This window comes from Phyllobates terribilis, unplaced genomic scaffold, assembly GCF_046119375.1.
Source record: "Phyllobates terribilis strain yellow unplaced genomic scaffold, ASM4611937v1 Scaffold_5__5_contigs__length_657084704, whole genome shotgun sequence".
Lineage (NCBI taxonomy): Eukaryota > Metazoa > Chordata > Amphibia > Anura > Dendrobatidae > Phyllobates > Phyllobates terribilis.
In genome coordinates this window covers 98,743,821-98,765,319 of record NW_027362765.1, presented here as the reverse complement: position 1 = coordinate 98,765,319, position 21,499 = coordinate 98,743,821, and the positions used below count along the sequence as shown (strand labels likewise).

General features: G+C 47.0%; 7 non-coding genes across 7 annotated transcripts; all 7 read right to left on the bottom strand.

Annotated features, from left to right (window-relative positions):
- Positions 1-543: 543 nt before the first annotated feature.
- Positions 544-734, bottom strand: LOC141273997 (U2 spliceosomal RNA). Its single transcript, XR_012322294.1, has one exon. It is a non-coding gene; the product is annotated as a U2 spliceosomal RNA (small nuclear RNA).
- A 1,115-nt stretch (positions 735-1,849) lies between these two features.
- Positions 1,850-2,040, bottom strand: LOC141273996 (U2 spliceosomal RNA). The gene has a single exon (XR_012322293.1). It is a non-coding gene; the product is annotated as a U2 spliceosomal RNA (small nuclear RNA).
- Positions 2,041-3,155: 1,115 nt separating this feature from the next.
- Positions 3,156-3,346, bottom strand: LOC141273995 (U2 spliceosomal RNA). The gene has a single exon (XR_012322292.1). It is a non-coding gene; the product is annotated as a U2 spliceosomal RNA (small nuclear RNA).
- Positions 3,347-4,461: 1,115 nt separating this feature from the next.
- On the bottom strand, positions 4,462-4,652 carry LOC141273994 (U2 spliceosomal RNA). The gene has a single exon (XR_012322291.1). It is a non-coding gene; the product is annotated as a U2 spliceosomal RNA (small nuclear RNA).
- Positions 4,653-5,767: 1,115 nt separating this feature from the next.
- LOC141273992 (U2 spliceosomal RNA) lies at positions 5,768-5,958 on the bottom strand. Its single transcript, XR_012322289.1, has one exon. It is a non-coding gene; the product is annotated as a U2 spliceosomal RNA (small nuclear RNA).
- A 1,115-nt stretch (positions 5,959-7,073) lies between these two features.
- LOC141273991 (U2 spliceosomal RNA) lies at positions 7,074-7,264 on the bottom strand. Its single transcript, XR_012322288.1, has one exon. It is a non-coding gene; the product is annotated as a U2 spliceosomal RNA (small nuclear RNA).
- A 1,115-nt stretch (positions 7,265-8,379) lies between these two features.
- Positions 8,380-8,570, bottom strand: LOC141273990 (U2 spliceosomal RNA). Its single transcript, XR_012322287.1, has one exon. It is a non-coding gene; the product is annotated as a U2 spliceosomal RNA (small nuclear RNA).
- Between the last annotated feature and the right edge of the window lie 12,929 nt (positions 8,571-21,499).

Sequence of the window (21,499 nt, the reverse complement as noted above, 5' to 3'; positions counted from 1 at the left end):
TAGTCTGCAGGCATTAAATGAAAGAAGTCAGTGTTCCAGCAGAAGGAGACAACGTTTCAGAAAAGGCATTGTAGCAAACCAAAAAAGAAATTTTAAGCGCAGCAGAGTAACCAGCGCACATACCTGTTAGCTCAGGTGAGTTTAAAAGGCTGCTGTTGATAACAAGGGCATTTGCTAAATAGATGGTGTGTGTGCAACAATATACTGAAAGGTCAATTATATTGTGCAGCTTATCTCACCACCTGTAGTTATTTAGGTGAAAGCTCCAAAATGCTTGCCTAATATGTCTGTTTATCCAAAAGGAAGTAAAAAGGGAGAGCTAGAAAGATAGCATTGCATCACATTACATGGCAATGCAATGCACAGTTGCTGAAGATGAACCAAAATGAGCTTGTAATCTGGCTTCTGCAACTTTGAACATGAAAAATCCAATGAGGAGAAGAAAAGCAAAGCCAAAGAGTCCATCCCAAAATCCGACAAACAAGCAAAATGAACAAAAAACATTGAATTCAATTCTTTCTGATTTTAGAAACTGCATTAAAGAAGGGGTGCACCGGTCCTGGAGATACTGCAATACCAGGTCAATGCGTGGAGTGGACAGAGCAAGCTCTTTTTCCATCTCCCTGTTCTAAAAATCCATTTAATATATGGTCCCCAGATAGGGGACGTATCAGATATTAAACTGATAAGAACAGATACTACACTTGATCTTAGCCAAAAGGCCGAGAAGCGATAACCAGAATTGGTTTCAAACTACGGAGCCACCCAAGGATCCTGAAAAGTCCATTTGTGGAGATGAGCTCCTGGACTCCCGTTAAGAAGACATGTTGTCAACCTCTAGATCCCTTACATGCCTGCACTTTTCGGCTTGCTGCTGCTGCAATCCACGCGTTTTAGATCTGCATAACTCCACCTCTTTAAACACAGCACCTTCACCCCCTGCTGTTCCCACCCGCCTCAACACCGTTGGAAGGGAGGAGAACCAATTAAGGCGGGGGGTGGGGTGGAACGAGCAGCTGTCTACCCTTAGCAGGAGGGCTCCTGATTACATACCTCTCCTGCTGCTGCTGCTGCTGGCTGTCCAGCAGCAGACTGAAGGTGGCTGCTGCTGTGCACAGGTATATAAAGGCTCAGAGCCTATTATGACACGCGCAGCCAGCGTTCCATTGCCACATTCCATCTACTGCAGGCAGGATACCTGGCTGGCTGAATGTCGCTGAGAAGCTCACAGAGACCGCCATAAGCAACAGTTTAACAGAATGCCACAGACTAATCAACCAAACTTTTTGGGTTGGGTTCTCTTTTATAGTCTGCAGGCATTAAATGAAAGAAGTCAGTGTTCCAGCAGAAGGAGACAACGTTTCAGAAAAGGCATTGTAGCAAACCAAAAAAGAAATTTTAAGCGCAGCAGAGTAACCAGCGCACATACCTGTTAGCTCAGGTGAGTTTAAAAGGCTGCTGTTGATAACAAGGGCATTTGCTAAATAGATGGTGTGTGTGCAACAATATACTGAAAGGTCAATTATATTGTGCAGCTTATCTCACCACCTGTAGTTATTTAGGTGAAAGCTCCAAAATGCTTGCCTAATATGTCTGTTTATCCAAAAGGAAGTAAAAAGGGAGAGCTAGAAAGATAGCATTGCATCACATTACATGGCAATGCAATGCACAGTTGCTGAAGATGAACCAAAATGAGCTTGTAATCTGGCTTCTGCAACTTTGAACATGAAAAATCCAATGAGGAGAAGAAAAGCAAAGCCAAAGAGTCCATCCCAAAATCCGACAAACAAGCAAAATGAACAAAAAACATTGAATTCAATTCTTTCTGATTTTAGAAACTGCATTAAAGAAGGGGTGCACCGGTCCTGGAGATACTGCAATACCAGGTCAATGCGTGGAGTGGACAGAGCAAGCTCTTTTTCCATCTCCCTGTTCTAAAAATCCATTTAATATATGGTCCCCAGATAGGGGACGTATCAGATATTAAACTGATAAGAACAGATACTACACTTGATCTTAGCCAAAAGGCCGAGAAGCGATAACCAGAATTGGTTTCAAACTACGGAGCCACCCAAGGATCCTGAAAAGTCCATTTGTGGAGATGAGCTCCTGGACTCCCGTTAAGAAGACATGTTGTCAACCTCTAGATCCCTTACATGCCTGCACTTTTCGGCTTGCTGCTGCTGCAATCCACGCGTTTTAGATCTGCATAACTCCACCTCTTTAAACACAGCACCTTCACCCCCTGCTGTTCCCACCCGCCTCAACACCGTTGGAAGGGAGGAGAACCAATTAAGGCGGGGGGTGGGGTGGAACGAGCAGCTGTCTACCCTTAGCAGGAGGGCTCCTGATTACATACCTCTCCTGCTGCTGCTGCTGCTGGCTGTCCAGCAGCAGACTGAAGGTGGCTGCTGCTGTGCACAGGTATATAAAGGCTCAGAGCCTATTATGACACGCGCAGCCAGCGTTCCATTGCCACATTCCATCTACTGCAGGCAGGATACCTGGCTGGCTGAATGTCGCTGAGAAGCTCACAGAGACCGCCATAAGCAACAGTTTAACAGAATGCCACAGACTAATCAACCAAACTTTTTGGGTTGGGTTCTCTTTTATAGTCTGCAGGCATTAAATGAAAGAAGTCAGTGTTCCAGCAGAAGGAGACAACGTTTCAGAAAAGGCATTGTAGCAAACCAAAAAAGAAATTTTAAGCGCAGCAGAGTAACCAGCGCACATACCTGTTAGCTCAGGTGAGTTTAAAAGGCTGCTGTTGATAACAAGGGCATTTGCTAAATAGATGGTGTGTGTGCAACAATATACTGAAAGGTCAATTATATTGTGCAGCTTATCTCACCACCTGTAGTTATTTAGGTGAAAGCTCCAAAATGCTTGCCTAATATGTCTGTTTATCCAAAAGGAAGTAAAAAGGGAGAGCTAGAAAGATAGCATTGCATCACATTACATGGCAATGCAATGCACAGTTGCTGAAGATGAACCAAAATGAGCTTGTAATCTGGCTTCTGCAACTTTGAACATGAAAAATCCAATGAGGAGAAGAAAAGCAAAGCCAAAGAGTCCATCCCAAAATCCGACAAACAAGCAAAATGAACAAAAAACATTGAATTCAATTCTTTCTGATTTTAGAAACTGCATTAAAGAAGGGGTGCACCGGTCCTGGAGATACTGCAATACCAGGTCAATGCGTGGAGTGGACAGAGCAAGCTCTTTTTCCATCTCCCTGTTCTAAAAATCCATTTAATATATGGTCCCCAGATAGGGGACGTATCAGATATTAAACTGATAAGAACAGATACTACACTTGATCTTAGCCAAAAGGCCGAGAAGCGATAACCAGAATTGGTTTCAAACTACGGAGCCACCCAAGGATCCTGAAAAGTCCATTTGTGGAGATGAGCTCCTGGACTCCCGTTAAGAAGACATGTTGTCAACCTCTAGATCCCTTACATGCCTGCACTTTTCGGCTTGCTGCTGCTGCAATCCACGCGTTTTAGATCTGCATAACTCCACCTCTTTAAACACAGCACCTTCACCCCCTGCTGTTCCCACCCGCCTCAACACCGTTGGAAGGGAGGAGAACCAATTAAGGCGGGGGGTGGGGTGGAACGAGCAGCTGTCTACCCTTAGCAGGAGGGCTCCTGATTACATACCTCTCCTGCTGCTGCTGCTGCTGGCTGTCCAGCAGCAGACTGAAGGTGGCTGCTGCTGTGCACAGGTATATAAAGGCTCAGAGCCTATTATGACACGCGCAGCCAGCGTTCCATTGCCACATTCCATCTACTGCAGGCAGGATACCTGGCTGGCTGAATGTCGCTGAGAAGCTCACAGAGACCGCCATAAGCAACAGTTTAACAGAATGCCACAGACTAATCAACCAAACTTTTTGGGTTGGGTTCTCTTTTATAGTCTGCAGGCATTAAATGAAAGAAGTCAGTGTTCCAGCAGAAGGAGACAACGTTTCAGAAAAGGCATTGTAGCAAACCAAAAAAGAAATTTTAAGCGCAGCAGAGTAACCAGCGCACATACCTGTTAGCTCAGGTGAGTTTAAAAGGCTGCTGTTGATAACAAGGGCATTTGCTAAATAGATGGTGTGTGTGCAACAATATACTGAAAGGTCAATTATATTGTGCAGCTTATCTCACCACCTGTAGTTATTTAGGTGAAAGCTCCAAAATGCTTGCCTAATATGTCTGTTTATCCAAAAGGAAGTAAAAAGGGAGAGCTAGAAAGATAGCATTGCATCACATTACATGGCAATGCAATGCACAGTTGCTGAAGATGAACCAAAATGAGCTTGTAATCTGGCTTCTGCAACTTTGAACATGAAAAATCCAATGAGGAGAAGAAAAGCAAAGCCAAAGAGTCCATCCCAAAATCCGACAAACAAGCAAAATGAACAAAAAACATTGAATTCAATTCTTTCTGATTTTAGAAACTGCATTAAAGAAGGGGTGCACCGGTCCTGGAGATACTGCAATACCAGGTCAATGCGTGGAGTGGACAGAGCAAGCTCTTTTTCCATCTCCCTGTTCTAAAAATCCATTTAATATATGGTCCCCAGATAGGGGACGTATCAGATATTAAACTGATAAGAACAGATACTACACTTGATCTTAGCCAAAAGGCCGAGAAGCGATAACCAGAATTGGTTTCAAACTACGGAGCCACCCAAGGATCCTGAAAAGTCCATTTGTGGAGATGAGCTCCTGGACTCCCGTTAAGAAGACATGTTGTCAACCTCTAGATCCCTTACATGCCTGCACTTTTCGGCTTGCTGCTGCTGCAATCCACGCGTTTTAGATCTGCATAACTCCACCTCTTTAAACACAGCACCTTCACCCCCTGCTGTTCCCACCCGCCTCAACACCGTTGGAAGGGAGGAGAACCAATTAAGGCGGGGGGTGGGGTGGAACGAGCAGCTGTCTACCCTTAGCAGGAGGGCTCCTGATTACATACCTCTCCTGCTGCTGCTGCTGCTGGCTGTCCAGCAGCAGACTGAAGGTGGCTGCTGCTGTGCACAGGTATATAAAGGCTCAGAGCCTATTATGACACGCGCAGCCAGCGTTCCATTGCCACATTCCATCTACTGCAGGCAGGATACCTGGCTGGCTGAATGTCGCTGAGAAGCTCACAGAGACCGCCATAAGCAACAGTTTAACAGAATGCCACAGACTAATCAACCAAACTTTTTGGGTTGGGTTCTCTTTTATAGTCTGCAGGCATTAAATGAAAGAAGTCAGTGTTCCAGCAGAAGGAGACAACGTTTCAGAAAAGGCATTGTAGCAAACCAAAAAAGAAATTTTAAGCGCAGCAGAGTAACCAGCGCACATACCTGTTAGCTCAGGTGAGTTTAAAAGGCTGCTGTTGATAACAAGGGCATTTGCTAAATAGATGGTGTGTGTGCAACAATATACTGAAAGGTCAATTATATTGTGCAGCTTATCTCACCACCTGTAGTTATTTAGGTGAAAGCTCCAAAATGCTTGCCTAATATGTCTGTTTATCCAAAAGGAAGTAAAAAGGGAGAGCTAGAAAGATAGCATTGCATCACATTACATGGCAATGCAATGCACAGTTGCTGAAGATGAACCAAAATGAGCTTGTAATCTGGCTTCTGCAACTTTGAACATGAAAAATCCAATGAGGAGAAGAAAAGCAAAGCCAAAGAGTCCATCCCAAAATCCGACAAACAAGCAAAATGAACAAAAAACATTGAATTCAATTCTTTCTGATTTTAGAAACTGCATTAAAGAAGGGGTGCACCGGTCCTGGAGATACTGCAATACCAGGTCAATGCGTGGAGTGGACAGAGCAAGCTCTTTTTCCATCTCCCTGTTCTAAAAATCCATTTAATATATGGTCCCCAGATAGGGGACGTATCAGATATTAAACTGATAAGAACAGATACTACACTTGATCTTAGCCAAAAGGCCGAGAAGCGATAACCAGAATTGGTTTCAAACTACGGAGCCACCCAAGGATCCTGAAAAGTCCATTTGTGGAGATGAGCTCCTGGACTCCCGTTAAGAAGACATGTTGTCAACCTCTAGATCCCTTACATGCCTGCACTTTTCGGCTTGCTGCTGCTGCAATCCACGCGTTTTAGATCTGCATAACTCCACCTCTTTAAACACAGCACCTTCACCCCCTGCTGTTCCCACCCGCCTCAACACCGTTGGAAGGGAGGAGAACCAATTAAGGCGGGGGGTGGGGTGGAACGAGCAGCTGTCTACCCTTAGCAGGAGGGCTCCTGATTACATACCTCTCCTGCTGCTGCTGCTGCTGGCTGTCCAGCAGCAGACTGAAGGTGGCTGCTGCTGTGCACAGGTATATAAAGGCTCAGAGCCTATTATGACACGCGCAGCCAGCGTTCCATTGCCACATTCCATCTACTGCAGGCAGGATACCTGGCTGGCTGAATGTCGCTGAGAAGCTCACAGAGACCGCCATAAGCAACAGTTTAACAGAATGCCACAGACTAATCAACCAAACTTTTTGGGTTGGGTTCTCTTTTATAGTCTGCAGGCATTAAATGAAAGAAGTCAGTGTTCCAGCAGAAGGAGACAACGTTTCAGAAAAGGCATTGTAGCAAACCAAAAAAGAAATTTTAAGCGCAGCAGAGTAACCAGCGCACATACCTGTTAGCTCAGGTGAGTTTAAAAGGCTGCTGTTGATAACAAGGGCATTTGCTAAATAGATGGTGTGTGTGCAACAATATACTGAAAGGTCAATTATATTGTGCAGCTTATCTCACCACCTGTAGTTATTTAGGTGAAAGCTCCAAAATGCTTGCCTAATATGTCTGTTTATCCAAAAGGAAGTAAAAAGGGAGAGCTAGAAAGATAGCATTGCATCACATTACATGGCAATGCAATGCACAGTTGCTGAAGATGAACCAAAATGAGCTTGTAATCTGGCTTCTGCAACTTTGAACATGAAAAATCCAATGAGGAGAAGAAAAGCAAAGCCAAAGAGTCCATCCCAAAATCCGACAAACAAGCAAAATGAACAAAAAACATTGAATTCAATTCTTTCTGATTTTAGAAACTGCATTAAAGAAGGGGTGCACCGGTCCTGGAGATACTGCAATACCAGGTCAATGCGTGGAGTGGACAGAGCAAGCTCTTTTTCCATCTCCCTGTTCTAAAAATCCATTTAATATATGGTCCCCAGATAGGGGACGTATCAGATATTAAACTGATAAGAACAGATACTACACTTGATCTTAGCCAAAAGGCCGAGAAGCGATAACCAGAATTGGTTTCAAACTACGGAGCCACCCAAGGATCCTGAAAAGTCCATTTGTGGAGATGAGCTCCTGGACTCCCGTTAAGAAGACATGTTGTCAACCTCTAGATCCCTTACATGCCTGCACTTTTCGGCTTGCTGCTGCTGCAATCCACGCGTTTTAGATCTGCATAACTCCACCTCTTTAAACACAGCACCTTCACCCCCTGCTGTTCCCACCCGCCTCAACACCGTTGGAAGGGAGGAGAACCAATTAAGGCGGGGGGTGGGGTGGAACGAGCAGCTGTCTACCCTTAGCAGGAGGGCTCCTGATTACATACCTCTCCTGCTGCTGCTGCTGCTGGCTGTCCAGCAGCAGACTGAAGGTGGCTGCTGCTGTGCACAGGTATATAAAGGCTCAGAGCCTATTATGACACGCGCAGCCAGCGTTCCATTGCCACATTCCATCTACTGCAGGCAGGATACCTGGCTGGCTGAATGTCGCTGAGAAGCTCACAGAGACCGCCATAAGCAACAGTTTAACAGAATGCCACAGACTAATCAACCAAACTTTTTGGGTTGGGTTCTCTTTTATAGTCTGCAGGCATTAAATGAAAGAAGTCAGTGTTCCAGCAGAAGGAGACAACGTTTCAGAAAAGGCATTGTAGCAAACCAAAAAAGAAATTTTAAGCGCAGCAGAGTAACCAGCGCACATACCTGTTAGCTCAGGTGAGTTTAAAAGGCTGCTGTTGATAACAAGGGCATTTGCTAAATAGATGGTGTGTGTGCAACAATATACTGAAAGGTCAATTATATTGTGCAGCTTATCTCACCACCTGTAGTTATTTAGGTGAAAGCTCCAAAATGCTTGCCTAATATGTCTGTTTATCCAAAAGGAAGTAAAAAGGGAGAGCTAGAAAGATAGCATTGCATCACATTACATGGCAATGCAATGCACAGTTGCTGAAGATGAACCAAAATGAGCTTGTAATCTGGCTTCTGCAACTTTGAACATGAAAAATCCAATGAGGAGAAGAAAAGCAAAGCCAAAGAGTCCATCCCAAAATCCGACAAACAAGCAAAATGAACAAAAAACATTGAATTCAATTCTTTCTGATTTTAGAAACTGCATTAAAGAAGGGGTGCACCGGTCCTGGAGATACTGCAATACCAGGTCAATGCGTGGAGTGGACAGAGCAAGCTCTTTTTCCATCTCCCTGTTCTAAAAATCCATTTAATATATGGTCCCCAGATAGGGGACGTATCAGATATTAAACTGATAAGAACAGATACTACACTTGATCTTAGCCAAAAGGCCGAGAAGCGATAACCAGAATTGGTTTCAAACTACGGAGCCACCCAAGGATCCTGAAAAGTCCATTGCGGCGACGACGACGACGGATGCAAACGTAACAGTCTATGTCCAGTAGACTAGGTATATAGGATCTCAGAGACAAAAGCCACTGTTAGAGATTTATTTTTAAACTTGAACTTCCCACCATTCTCGGATGGAAACTTGCATTATAGAGACTTCAACTATGCTTCAATTATTTGATTGCTACTTTTAATATTTGGTGATTTATTCTGAATATTTATGAATATATAAAATCACATTATCACTTTTACCCAATGCTATGCTCATGAGTGTGTTAAAACAAGAAAATCTCTCTAACTTAAAAATTATGTGTTCAGAAAAGAGTCAACACGTAATAGCTTTTATATGTTGATTTAGTCATATTATTATTATCTAATAATGATTTGTCTTGAAATTATACTTTTATTTTCTGTCACCTTTTGGCTTTAGCTATAAATTGGTGATGGTGATGGTAAAAGCATTGAATGTGTGTGACATCCTGCATGGGGCATTATAAGGGAGGTGGGGTATCACTTCCTGCAGTGCATGAGGCATTATAAGGCAGGGGGGGGGGAACATCCTACATGGGGCATTATAGGGAAGGGGGGGGTGTGTGTCATCCTGCATGTGGCATTATAAGGGGGGAGACTCTTTCACCCGGGGGCCCACTGCTGAGCGCTAAGCCCCAGGACATCTCAGCACAGCTTTCCTCTGTGTAGCAGTGCAGTCATGTGACAGCGCCAGGATTCTGCAGGGATCGCATGGGGGTAAGTATAACAAGTTTTATTTTTTTAAAATACAATTAATTAACTACCAGTCGGGGGAATCACAGATGCACGGGTGGATGACAGATGCACGGGGATGAGAGATGCAAGGGGGGGAAGGGTGGGGTGAGAGCTGCACATGGGGGGTGAGAGCTGCACATGGGGGGGGGGGAGATGCACACGGAGGGAATGACATGCACATGGGGGGGTGAGAGATACACATGGGGGGGATAAGAGCTGCACATAGGGAGGTGAGAGATGCACATGGGGAGGTGAGAGATGCACATGGAGGGGGGTGAGAGATGTGACGCGCCCCTGGGCCTGTGTCGCGCTGCGTTGCGCACGCGGGAGCTTACCCGGAGCCGGATCTCTTGAGGGTTGTAGTCTCGTGGCGGCGACCCGGTCCGTGCCCAGGGAGTCAAACTGAGCGGCGATGTAACAGCGGTAGATGTAGGACGACTACGCCACCCGTTGAATGCAGCTATGGAGCTGCCGCTGCAAGACAGTCCGCTGAGGCCGGTGGATGGATGGTGCAGCGTAGATAGTATAACCCCCAACGGGAGGGGTATGGCCTCAGGGCAGCAGATGTGAATGATGGGGGTAGCAGGAACCACTCAGAGACGGTGCGGTGTAATTCAGGGTCTTTACTGGTAACAACGATAGACCCTCCCGGAGTACTTGCTAGTGAACGGGGCCTGGTCAGTCCTTGAGCAGATGGGATCTCCCCTGGCCAGGCGGAGTTGTAGGCTTCCCAAACTGACTGTACTCTTCTGGCTACCTTGCTAGAAGCGGATATAAGTAGCCCACGTCCCTGAGTGTACCGTGTGGTGCTCACCCGTATGGCCAGTGACTCGGGGCCTTCTAATGGCTTCCGCTCCACGATGGCGGTGCTGGTCCCACGCGTGTGACCGTGCCTTCAGGTTTCTGGGCCTGAGGACCTGAAATCCCCTGCCGATCGGCTTCTGCTGCTGGGTAAGAGTTAGTCCCCACAGCCTCGGACGCCGGGTCCGGTAAGAAAGCTTCTCAGTCAGGGCGAGCTCTGCAGCTGCCAGCCCCTGACTCGTAGTAATATTGCTCCCAATGAGCTTCTGCTGTTTCTTCCTATGCTGCTTCTCTGTCTCTACTCTCCTTGACTGACTAACCCTGCCTCAGCCCAGGGTTTATACAGGGGAAGTTCTTCCCCTCCCAAGACTGGGCAGGAGGTGTGGCATGCACAGGATCCCTGACCAAAGGACCTCCCACCTGCTCTCAGACGTAATATCTCTATCACTGTGGCAACCAGACCCCTGGGGTGTCACAGATGCACATGGGGAGGTGAGAGATGCTCATGGGGGGGAATGAGAGCTGCACATGGGGAGGTGAGAGATGCACATGGGGAGGTGAGAGATGCACATGGAGGGGGGTGAGAGATGCACATGGAGGGGGGTGAGAGATGCACATGGGGGGGATGAGAGATGCACATGGGGGGGAATGAGAGTTGCACATGGGGAGGTGAGAGATGCACATGGGGAGGTGAGAGATGCACATGGAGGGGGGTGAGAGATGCACATGGAGGGGGGTGAGAGATGCACATGGGTAGTTGACAGATGCACATGGGGGGGAATGAGAGCTGCACATGGGGAGGTGAGAGATGCACATGGGGAGGTGAAAGATGCACATGGGGGAGTTATATTTACATAACTTTGTTGCCCTATGAAGGGCGGATGATGGTGGGGGGGGGGGTGGGGGATTTATTGCACAGGGACCCACTACAGTCTGTGTCCACCCCTGGCAATAGGAATCTTCTCTTATTATTGCGTGTTTGCTACATTTCTTTCTTGCGTTTTCCTGCTTATTTGATGCGATTTTGGTTCAGATATAAAGCAAAAATTTTATCACGTTTTAATACTACAGAAAAGCTTGGATTATGCACTTAACAATGCAGCAGCGTTTTTTTTCTTCATACTTTTTTTTTCAGAAGAAGCCTAGAGAGAAAATGCTCCAAAACCGCAGTTCAGCAGCGTCTTCAAACCACATGGGGCAGATATTTAATGTAATAACATCCACTTTCCTTCAAAATTAAGATACTGTTCACATGTACTGTAAATGCTTCTGCTTTTTTTTTTTTGCGCAAAAAATTCTGCTGTTTAATTGTCTAATCAAACTTGATGTGATTCCATGACAACTGCACCTGCTATTACAATTGAACAAACAGAATTTTACAATATTTAGAAGTTGGGATTTATTTATACTCTTGCCTCTCATCCTGTTAACCAGGTGTCTTCCCTTCCCTTCCCTTCCCTTTTCTTCCCCTCCTACCTCTTAAATGTTTTATATATAAGGTATCTTTTATGTGGATCATAACCCCTTTCCCTTTACTATATTGCACATATCAATCTTTTTCATTTCCCTTCTATACCTTTAATTTTTATTTTAATTTGCTTTACCATTTTCATTAATAAACCATATTTTTCCTTTATCCTTCTCATCCTTAACCCTTTATTTTACCTATATCTTTCATCCCTTTTTTGGCTTTTATTTTGTTCTTATTTGCTTCCATATTAGTGTGTATTTATACCACCACCATTTTTCTAGATTAATGTGTATTTATAATGTCTCACCACCTTTTTCTTTACCCCATTAATTAAAAAATCAGTAATAAAAAAATGATTTAACAAAAAAGGCACCCGCTGTGCTTCCAAAGACGCTGCTCAACTGTGCAGTTTTGATACTTTTTTTCCTCTACATGCTTCTATGTGGAGTCTAAAAAACACGCAGATACTTTATTAAGTGCAGAATCAAAGATTTTTTGTACTATAAAAAGCACATTAAAAACACAGCTTCACATCTGCACCAAAAATGCATCAATTAAAGGGGACAATATTCTTATTCTGTAGTTTGATGCAGACATCTGCAGAATAAAAAAACACAGTATTTCTGCATCATGTGAACACACCCTTACAGACATAAAAAAATAGGTCGTATAAAGAAGCAACATAAAGATTAGAAAGTTACGGCGCCTCCAACTGTGAATAAGGTAACAAAAAAAAATCAACATGTCACAACTAGAGATGACCAGGACACAGACATTACGTAGCGCTGCCCCAAGTTATCAAAAGCCGCAGCGGGGACGCTAAAATCGAAGAGATTCACAGCCACCTGTACAGCCGCCATGTACCATTGACCTGGACGCTGGACTAGAAACAATACACTCATCTCTACTACAAGCCAGTCCCGGATTTGTGTCTACACCCCTGAGACTCGAGCATATGCTGAATGCTCCTCATTAACAACGCCCATCTGACAACTCGTCCTGCCGGGGGAGAAAGATAATGGTAAATAAGCAAGAATTTGGGTGCAAGGGGCATGGACAAAATTTGCCACAACCGGCGCCACATTATGTGTCCCTCTTTCATTTCAGCAAAAGTTGGGAAATATGCTTGTGCAATGTGAATGGAAATCATGAACACATGATTTATTCGTGGGTCTTGAGGACAAAACTTAAAATACACTGCTTTAGAGGTTCACACAGCGCTTTACTTAACGCTTACAAAACAATATTTAGATCTCAGGTAGGCATTCTTAGGGTAGTAGGTATTGGCCTGGATCGATCACACGCCTTAATGAATATAACAATCCACATATAAAACCATAAACTTGTAGTTATATTAAGCCCCTATTCCAAATTCCTCCCCCTTTAGAATGCTAGTACACAAATCCATTTCCATATATGAAGGAATTCAAATATAGCAAGTTAGTACTTTACCTTTCAAGGATTGCACAAACTAGCCAAGAAATTTGTCCACATTCTACCATATATCCTAGTCGTTACTATTCTTCTGCGGATGATGGGGAAGGTGCTACACTTCTTGGTCAAGAATACAGAAAAAAGGGACCCATTTACACGAAAATCGATCAATCGATCGCTCGCTCGCTCGCTTGCTCGCTCGCTCACTCACTCACTTACTCACTCACTCTCTCTGCTGTTCAGTGTAGAGTAACAGAATGCTGGATCAGTTGACGTGATCGTTCTCACCTACAGTTATGGAAACTCCCTACCTTGTTCAACTGACTGGTCTTGCTGACACTGTTGCATCCCTGACGACAACGCTGCTGCCGTGCGTGGCCTGCCATGACACCTGCAGCTGCTGTTCCTCAAATATATCCACTATCAGGATTAAAAATTGGAGGCCTCCAATATCCTGTGGCCATCCCTCTACTATACAACAGAGGTATGTTAGGAGGGCGGTTGCAGACAACTTTATTATAATGGAACGCAACCGACCCCCGGGATCCACGATGCAGCCTGGAGGACTGCTGCCGAACACTTTCCGGGTGAAACGAAAAGAAACCAACTTAAATGATAAACCCTTCCGTGTTACTGCACACAGGAACGGGTATAGCGGTTCGCTCTATCTCCGTTAACAGCACGGGAGATGTGCGGCTGGGAAACTATCTGTAACCCTGTTAACTACACAGGGACTACACTGGCGGCGCTAGGATGCGTGTGTGACTACGCCGACGGGTACACGTGCCTCCAGCCGGCGTGCTACCGGACTCCAGGGTATTACTCCACGTGTCTGACAGACAATAGCCTTGAACAGGACGTCTGCAGGCTGCTCGGGGTGTTCAGCGACCCCTTTGGCTGAGCCAGACTGCTAGACGAAGCTACCTGCCTCTATGGAGCTAACCTGCCTAGCAGAAGCTACACGTGGAACAGAGTCGTCCACACAACAGCATCACTGCTCAATGATCAGAGCGCGACGCCATGTTTGTGGGCGGGCCTTTTAAAGACTAAGCCCTGCCTGCCGACCGACGCGCCATTGCTGACGCTACCCGTGGACCAATCAGGTGGTGCCAGGTCACCGGGTCAGGTGGGTGCAGGTGGGTGCCAAACCACCAATCAAGATCCGCCAGGTCACTGGCATGCTCAGTGCGGCGAATCCTGGATTTAGACTCCAAAAGCCCTGTCTCCCTCTGCAACCTATGCTTAACATTGCTAGGCACAAATACACAGGAGACAATCTGCACATCTCGTGGACCAGCTAGGCGTTGTGGATGACGATGCTGAGCAGCATCAGCCCTGGCTGGATCAAAATGGGAGACTGCAGAAGGTTCTGGACCCATTTCAAATCCAGCAACAGACCTACGCCTAACATTATCCCCCCTTCTAACATCCCTCTCCATTTGACGCTCATTTTCCTCCATGAGCTGGGGGGCAAGAATGAGGTCCACCAGGTCACAGAGAGGATTCACAGAACCGTGACCCCTCCGGTGTACAGGGTACCCTTTTTTAAAGCGGGGGCCAAACTTAGCAGACTCCCCACGTACTTCAGTATTGCGGGCCGAGAGCCACACTCTGTCGCCCGGATAGAATACGGGGAAAGGGCAACGAGAAGTGGCAACCGACTCACTATGTGTGGAGTCCATCACGGCTGACAGATGGGGAAGACCAACCGGACTTTGGCGGAAAGATTTAACTCTCGCACAGACGGGACATGGAAGAACAAAGTCCTTGACGTACTGGCGCCACCGGGGCCACCAATAGGACCGTTGAAGGGACTTAGCGGTACGTTTGACCCCCCAGGTGGGCTCCGATCTTAGGGACATGAGCCCAGGAGAGCACCATATTCTGCAGATTAGGGGAAACAAACGTCCTCCCCGACGGAACCGGGTTAGAGGACACTGCAGCCACCCTCTCTACCTGAGAGTTCTTTTCGACATAGTCTGACAAGACCCAGGTCCTGGGGACAGACAAAGAGTCTGTACCGGAGGCCACATCGGTAGAGGGATCAGAGACTACCCTCCAGGTGACTTTCACCATACACTGAGACGCACAATTCTCACTCCAGGAAGAAATTCTCCCAGTATTCCAGTCAATGTGTAGAGTATGACAGCGTAGCCAGGGGAGACCCAATAACACCTCGTCTAATCCACCGGGAATAATAAGAAATGAGATGACCTCCCGGTGGCCCTGAGGAAATGACATGGTGAGGGGAATCGACTGGTGGGTGATTTGCGCGTCCAAGAATGAACCATTGACAACACTAATGTTCATTGGTCTTGAGAGTAACTCTATAGGGATGGCATGCCTCTGGGCAAACGTAGATGATAAAAAATTGCCATCAGCACCAGAGTCCACCCACGCCTTGGCAGTAACTGCAGATGTACCAAAAGACAATGTAACGTTATATAATAATTTGGAGGAAGAAGTCCCAGAATTTAATACACCTCCTCCAACGGTGGTAAGACCTATTCCTAGGTCCTCAGGTCATGCATGATACGGCTCTTAAGCTTCTCGCGTTGATCCAGGGTTCAGCCACCGCCAGCCACTATGCCATCCAGTTCAGAACCCTAGCGGCTCAACTGGATTGGTCTGAGCAGTCACTTATCCCGGTGTTCTGGAAGGGTCTGGCTGGGCATATTAAAGATGCTCTATCTACCAGAGAGATTCCAACCTCCCTGGAGGAGTTAATATATCTCGCTGACCGTATAGATTTGCATCATGCGGAACGCAAGTTAGAGCTGGAGGTTGCCAGACCTCAGTATCAGTTGGCACCATCCTCCTCTAGACCCATTTCCAAACCCGAGACTCTCGACCCGGAGCCTGAGGCTATGGATATATCCCGGAATGAGTCTGGTCCTTCTCGTTCCCGTCCTGCACATCTCTTGGAGTTCCCCGTAAATAAGGGTTCCAAGCCTCTTGAAGCTCATCAACAGAATGCCAAAAGTGTGCAAAGCAGTCATCAAAGCAAAAGGTGGCTACTTTGTAGAACCTAGAATATAAGACATATTTTCAGTTGTTTCGCACTTTTTTGTTGACTATATAATTCAACATGTGGTAATTCATAGTTTTGATGCCTTCAGTGTGAATGTACAATTTTCATAGTCATGAAAATACAGAAAAATCTTTAAATGAGAAAGTGTGTCCAAACTTTTGGTCTGTACTGTACATACGTGTTATATTTATTATATACCTTATTTTGCGGATTAGAAAACGCACCCAAAAATTTAGGGTGGGTGGGAAATAGGAAAAAAATTATTTTTTTAATGTAAAATGGTGCGGTGCGCCTTCTAATCCGTTTTACCTGGGCGGCAGCAGTACAGCGAGGTCATCCTCTCAAAACGGTCGCTCATTCAGTAGGGCAGCGATAGCGACACCAGCGGGAGCGAGGTGATGCTGCAGGCCCCATCCTCCAAAGATGTCGGCCGACGGTGAGCGGAGGTTCCCTCTATACACAACCCTGCGGTGGGCTTCAGGAAAACAGACAACAGAGGCGGCACATGCACAAATTTAGATCTCAAGAGACGAGACCGGAAACATGCGACATAGGAAGCAGGATGTGATAAGGGTTGTCAGCGACTTCTAGAGCAAACTCGACTCACACAAGATTATCGACCCCAATGCTGCCGATAAATTCCTGTCAGGTATCACTAAACATCTTGACTAGTGATGAGCGCGCAATAAACTGCTCGGGTACTAGTTGCTTGGGTGCTCGACCCAAGCAACGAGCCCAATGTAAGTTAATTGGAAACTCAAGCATTTTTCCAGCTTCCGACTAATGTGGTCATTTTGGAGATGAAGGCTAAAAAGCAGGAGGAGGACGAGGAGGAGGAGGAGAAGGAGGAGGAGGAGTAGTAGGAGGTGGTGGTGGTGGTAGTGGTGGTGGTGGTGGTAGTAGTAGTGGTGGTGGTGGTGGTGGTGGTGGTGGTGGTGGTAGTAGTGGTGGTGCAGGAGCTGTAGAATGTGGGGGCAACCATGATTGACCCAGGGCCCGCAATCGTCAGCGTCAAAAGTACATGTTCCGCCCCAGGGTCCAACTGGGTCCTGGCTTCCACTATATTAACCCAGTGTGTCAAAAAGATGTACCATCCCTGGCCACAAGCACTTGTCCATGTGTCCGTGGTTAGGTGGACTTTCCCAGTAACTGAGTTGTTAAGGGCACGGGTAATGTTTTGGGTCACGTGCTTGTGTAAGGCGGGGATGGCACACCGGGAGAAATAGTGGCGGCTGGGGACCGAGTAACAAGGGATTGCCGCTGTCATTAGGTTGCAGAAAGATTCTGTCTCCACGACCCTTAAAAGTCAACATTTCAAGTGCAAGCTGACTACAAATGTGGTGGTTTAGCACTGTGAACTGTGGATGGTTGGCTGCATATTTGCGATTGCGTTCAAAGGACTGGGATAGGGACAAATAAAAACTGTGCTGGGACAAGGACGTGGTTGCTGATGGTCGTGGTTGTTGATGTTGGTGGTAGTAGTTGCAAGTGTGCAACGACAGTTGCAAGGAGGAATCTTTGCCTGCGCCAGGAACAGGGGATTGGTGTGCACACACAACAATGGAACAGGCAGTGGTATCACCCGCAGACACTGTTCCTGGACCGTGGCGTTCGGCCCAACTAGTCGGGTGCTTTGCTGTCATGTGCCTGCGGCAAACTGACTGGATACATTATCGATATCCAACCAACAATCTTTTCACACTGCTCTGGCTTCAAGAGTGGTGTTTCACAGCCCCCTAACAATTGGGACAGGAAGGTAGTTCGACATGATGTGGGTGTTTTGCACAGTTTCATCTTGCCCATGGCCTCCCTCGGCCTGTGCGTGCACCATCAGCATGACGTCCACTTCTCCGTCCCTTGCCAACTGCCTTGCCCATTTTAAATGGAGTGTAATATTTGGAACGTTCCAAAAAATGGGACAATTATGTTACGGGTGTGTCACATTTCACAGACAGTCACAGTTGTTGGTTGCAGATCTCTTTGTTTGGCATTACAGACAACTCTGTCTCACTCTAGGACCCAGCAGCTACCTCGCTCCTGCTCTAATTGACACCCAGCCCTGTGTGTTTAAATACTTTCAGTTTGCCACAGGGAGGCGCCAGTGATATTCACATATTCCCTTATGAAGGCTTTGAGCAATTGAAGTCTGCTTACTTGATCTCTGGTGCTTGGAGAACATTTGGTGTAATCTATCTGAAGTCGGCTCAAGCTAAGTTGCTTCCCCCTGTGTTTGTCTCCCTTGTTGTCTTTAGTTTGTTAGTGGGGACTGACCAGTGCTCAGCCCTCCCCCCCCCCTTCCCTATCCAGGGCAAAGTTCTAGGGAGATACAGGGCTTGCTGAGATTTCCTGTTCGGTGATTAGTGAGAAAACAATATAGGGACAGTAAAGGAGATGGGGTGATAATTGATCAGCTTAGGAGGTCTCCACTCCCCCTTTCCCTAGTGTCTGGCCATCTGGGCACCCTTCCCCTCTTCCCTTCGTGTTGCACTTTGTCTTTCCTACACTGTGCGTGACATTATCAACAGCCGTACATATTTCGGAAAAAATAAATATACCTGACACGTGGTTTTATTTGTGTGGGTTTTTTTTGGGCATTGTTTTTTTTCCACCCTTTCTCCCTTGGTATGGTTTTGGTTGCAGAACTAGAGCAGCTGCCTGCGCTGTCTGTCTCTGGGGGTGACTGGCCTCCTCCGCTGTGAAGTTGAGCAACAGCATCAGACGCTACAGGTCACTAATATGGGGGCATCTGCAAGCAGGTAGGTAGGTAGGTAGGTAGGTAGGTAGGTAGGTAAGTAGATAGGCAGGCAGGCAGGCAAGCAAGCAAGCAAGCAAGCAAGCAAGCAAGCAAACAAGCAAGCAAGCAAGCAAGCAGACAGCCAGCCCTTCCGGACAGGTTTTCAGGAGGTAGGGACAAGTTTTTTGTGTTCAAGGAGGCCTGCAAACTTTACTTTAAACTTCATCCTTACTCCTTCAGAAGTGAGAAACACCAACAAGTGGGAATTTTGATCTCATTGCTGCAGGTAGATCCTCAATTCTGGGTTTTTTCTTTACCGCAGGATTCAGTTTGTCTCCAGTCTGTGGAGGAGTTTTTGGGGACCCTGGCCCTCATCTATGATGACCCTGACCAAGTAGCCTTGGCTGAGTCTAGGTTGCGTCGCCTTCAGCAAGGGAATTGGTCAGTGGAGACATTTAGCTTTAATTTTGGCAGATGGGCAATGGATACAAAATGGAATGACTCCGCTCTTAGAAGCCAATTTTGTGAGGGAGGGCCTTACTGAAAGGTTGAAAGATGCTTTGGCAGTGTATGAAACCCCTGAGTCCTCGAAGGCTGCCATGTCAGTGGCTCTACTTCTTGAAAAACGCCTTCGGTATAGGTGGATGAGACCACCGAAACCTCTTGTCTGTGGTGTTATGCTACTTTGCCAGGGAAGCGGTCTGGCGGTGAACCAGTACTGGGGAAGGAGAGGAACCCATGCAGTTAGGGTAGGGGGTGCCTCTGCATGGTACATTTCTACAGAGAGCGATTCGCAAAAAAAGGCATGTTTTTTCTGGGAAAAAGTGACTTTTTATTGGGGGCCTGTCCTGAAATTCATAAGCAAAAGGAAACTCCATTAACCCTTGATAGTATGGAGTTGGATAAGCAAGGGGTTAATTTATCGCCAACCGGCAGTTTCTGGTATATCCTGACAACAGAGGTGGTGCTACAGAGCAAAACAGAGAAAATTTCTGTGTTTGTTGACAGTGGAGCTGGAGTCAGCATGGTCGATGCCAAGTTTGTGAGAACTCATGGTCTTGCTGCTGTAAATTAGAAAAGTCTATTCCTATCTTCGTCATCTACTCAGCGCCACTTACACAGAAAGCTCTAACTCAGATTGTACATAATGTTACACTGAGGGTGGGGTCGGTTTGTAGCGCCCCGAGGGTTCGGTCACTACAGAGGTATTGCATCTCACCCAGAGGTGTGATATCTCACTTCCAGGTAAGAATGGAGTGTGGCTCAGGACCCTAACACCCACATGCACTACACCACATTTCAGGGGGACAGGGCGACAATGCTCCCAAGAGTGAGCACAACTGTCCCTGTCCCTGGCTGGAGTGGGGGGTAGGGAACACCTAGAAAGGGGGAACCCGGTAGTGTGTGGGTGGGGAGAGTAGATCCAGGGTGCACTGTATAGGGGAGTATATATGGTGGGCACCATCTTAGAGTCAGGGTAGAAAAGCAGAAGAGAGAGAAGGAGGCAGGGAGCAGAGGCTCTGCATGGGCTCTGTTCCGCAGGCAGGCCAAGTCTCAAGGCCTGGTCCTGGAGGAGAGGAACGGAGAGGAGAAGAATGGAGGAAGCTCTAAGAGAAGACTGAAGGGACTCCAGGGGTGCGGATCGGCCAGCCGCCACCGCACGCCCGCCGCTACCAGAGTAGGGGGGTCAGGCCAAGAAAAGGGAACGGATCCCTCATCTAGTGCAGGAGAGCAACTACCCTCTGCTAGTAACCGGAGGCCGTGGCATTATACATGCACGGCCCCTCACTACACCCGTTAGGAAGGCACCACATAGGATCCAGGGAAACGGAACATACGTTTGCCCGCCAAGGCACGAGGCAGCTGGACAGAAACGTGATCAATTGTGGGGTACGACAGGCCAGAGAAAGGACACACAAAGGGGGTCCTGAAAAGCACTCCAAAGGTACCTGGCAGTTGGCCGAGCCCCTCACCTGGTGAGCACAGCACGACGTGGGCAGCCATCATCTGCAGAAGTAGCTTGGAGTGTAAAACTGTGAGTAAAGACCCTGAACTGCATCACTGGACTCTGAGTCATCACTGCTGCTCCCGCACACCATCACCCCCATCATCTGCACTCACTGCCCTGAGGCTATATAACAGGGGGAGTTATACTACCCCCTGCTGCGCACACAACATCAGCCTCAGTGGTCTGCCCGCAGCGGCGGTTCTCAGTGACCGCAATCCACGGGTGGCGTAGTCGGACATTTAATCGTAAAAACCTCATAAATAAACTGCCACTGGTTTGACCACCCTGAGCCACGAGACCAGGTCGCCGCCACGGAGACTACAACCCTCAGCGTTATACAGAGGCCCGGCTCCGGGTATCCCCCTCACACACACGGCACAGGGGGCGTGTCAGGTTCATTGTGAGATAATCCATTGCTATGTCCTGAATGGTCTTCACACCCCATCCCAATTGTTTTGGATCTTCCCTGGTTGGTGAAATATAATCCATTAGTCATTTGGAAAGCCAAGGAAATCATTCAATGGGGAGATTACTGCCATGAGAACTGTTTGGATATTTCCCTTTCTACAGTCTCTATGGAAATCTTACCTGCTTTTCTGTCTGGTTTTGAGGACGTTTTTTTGAGAGGGAGGGGGTGTA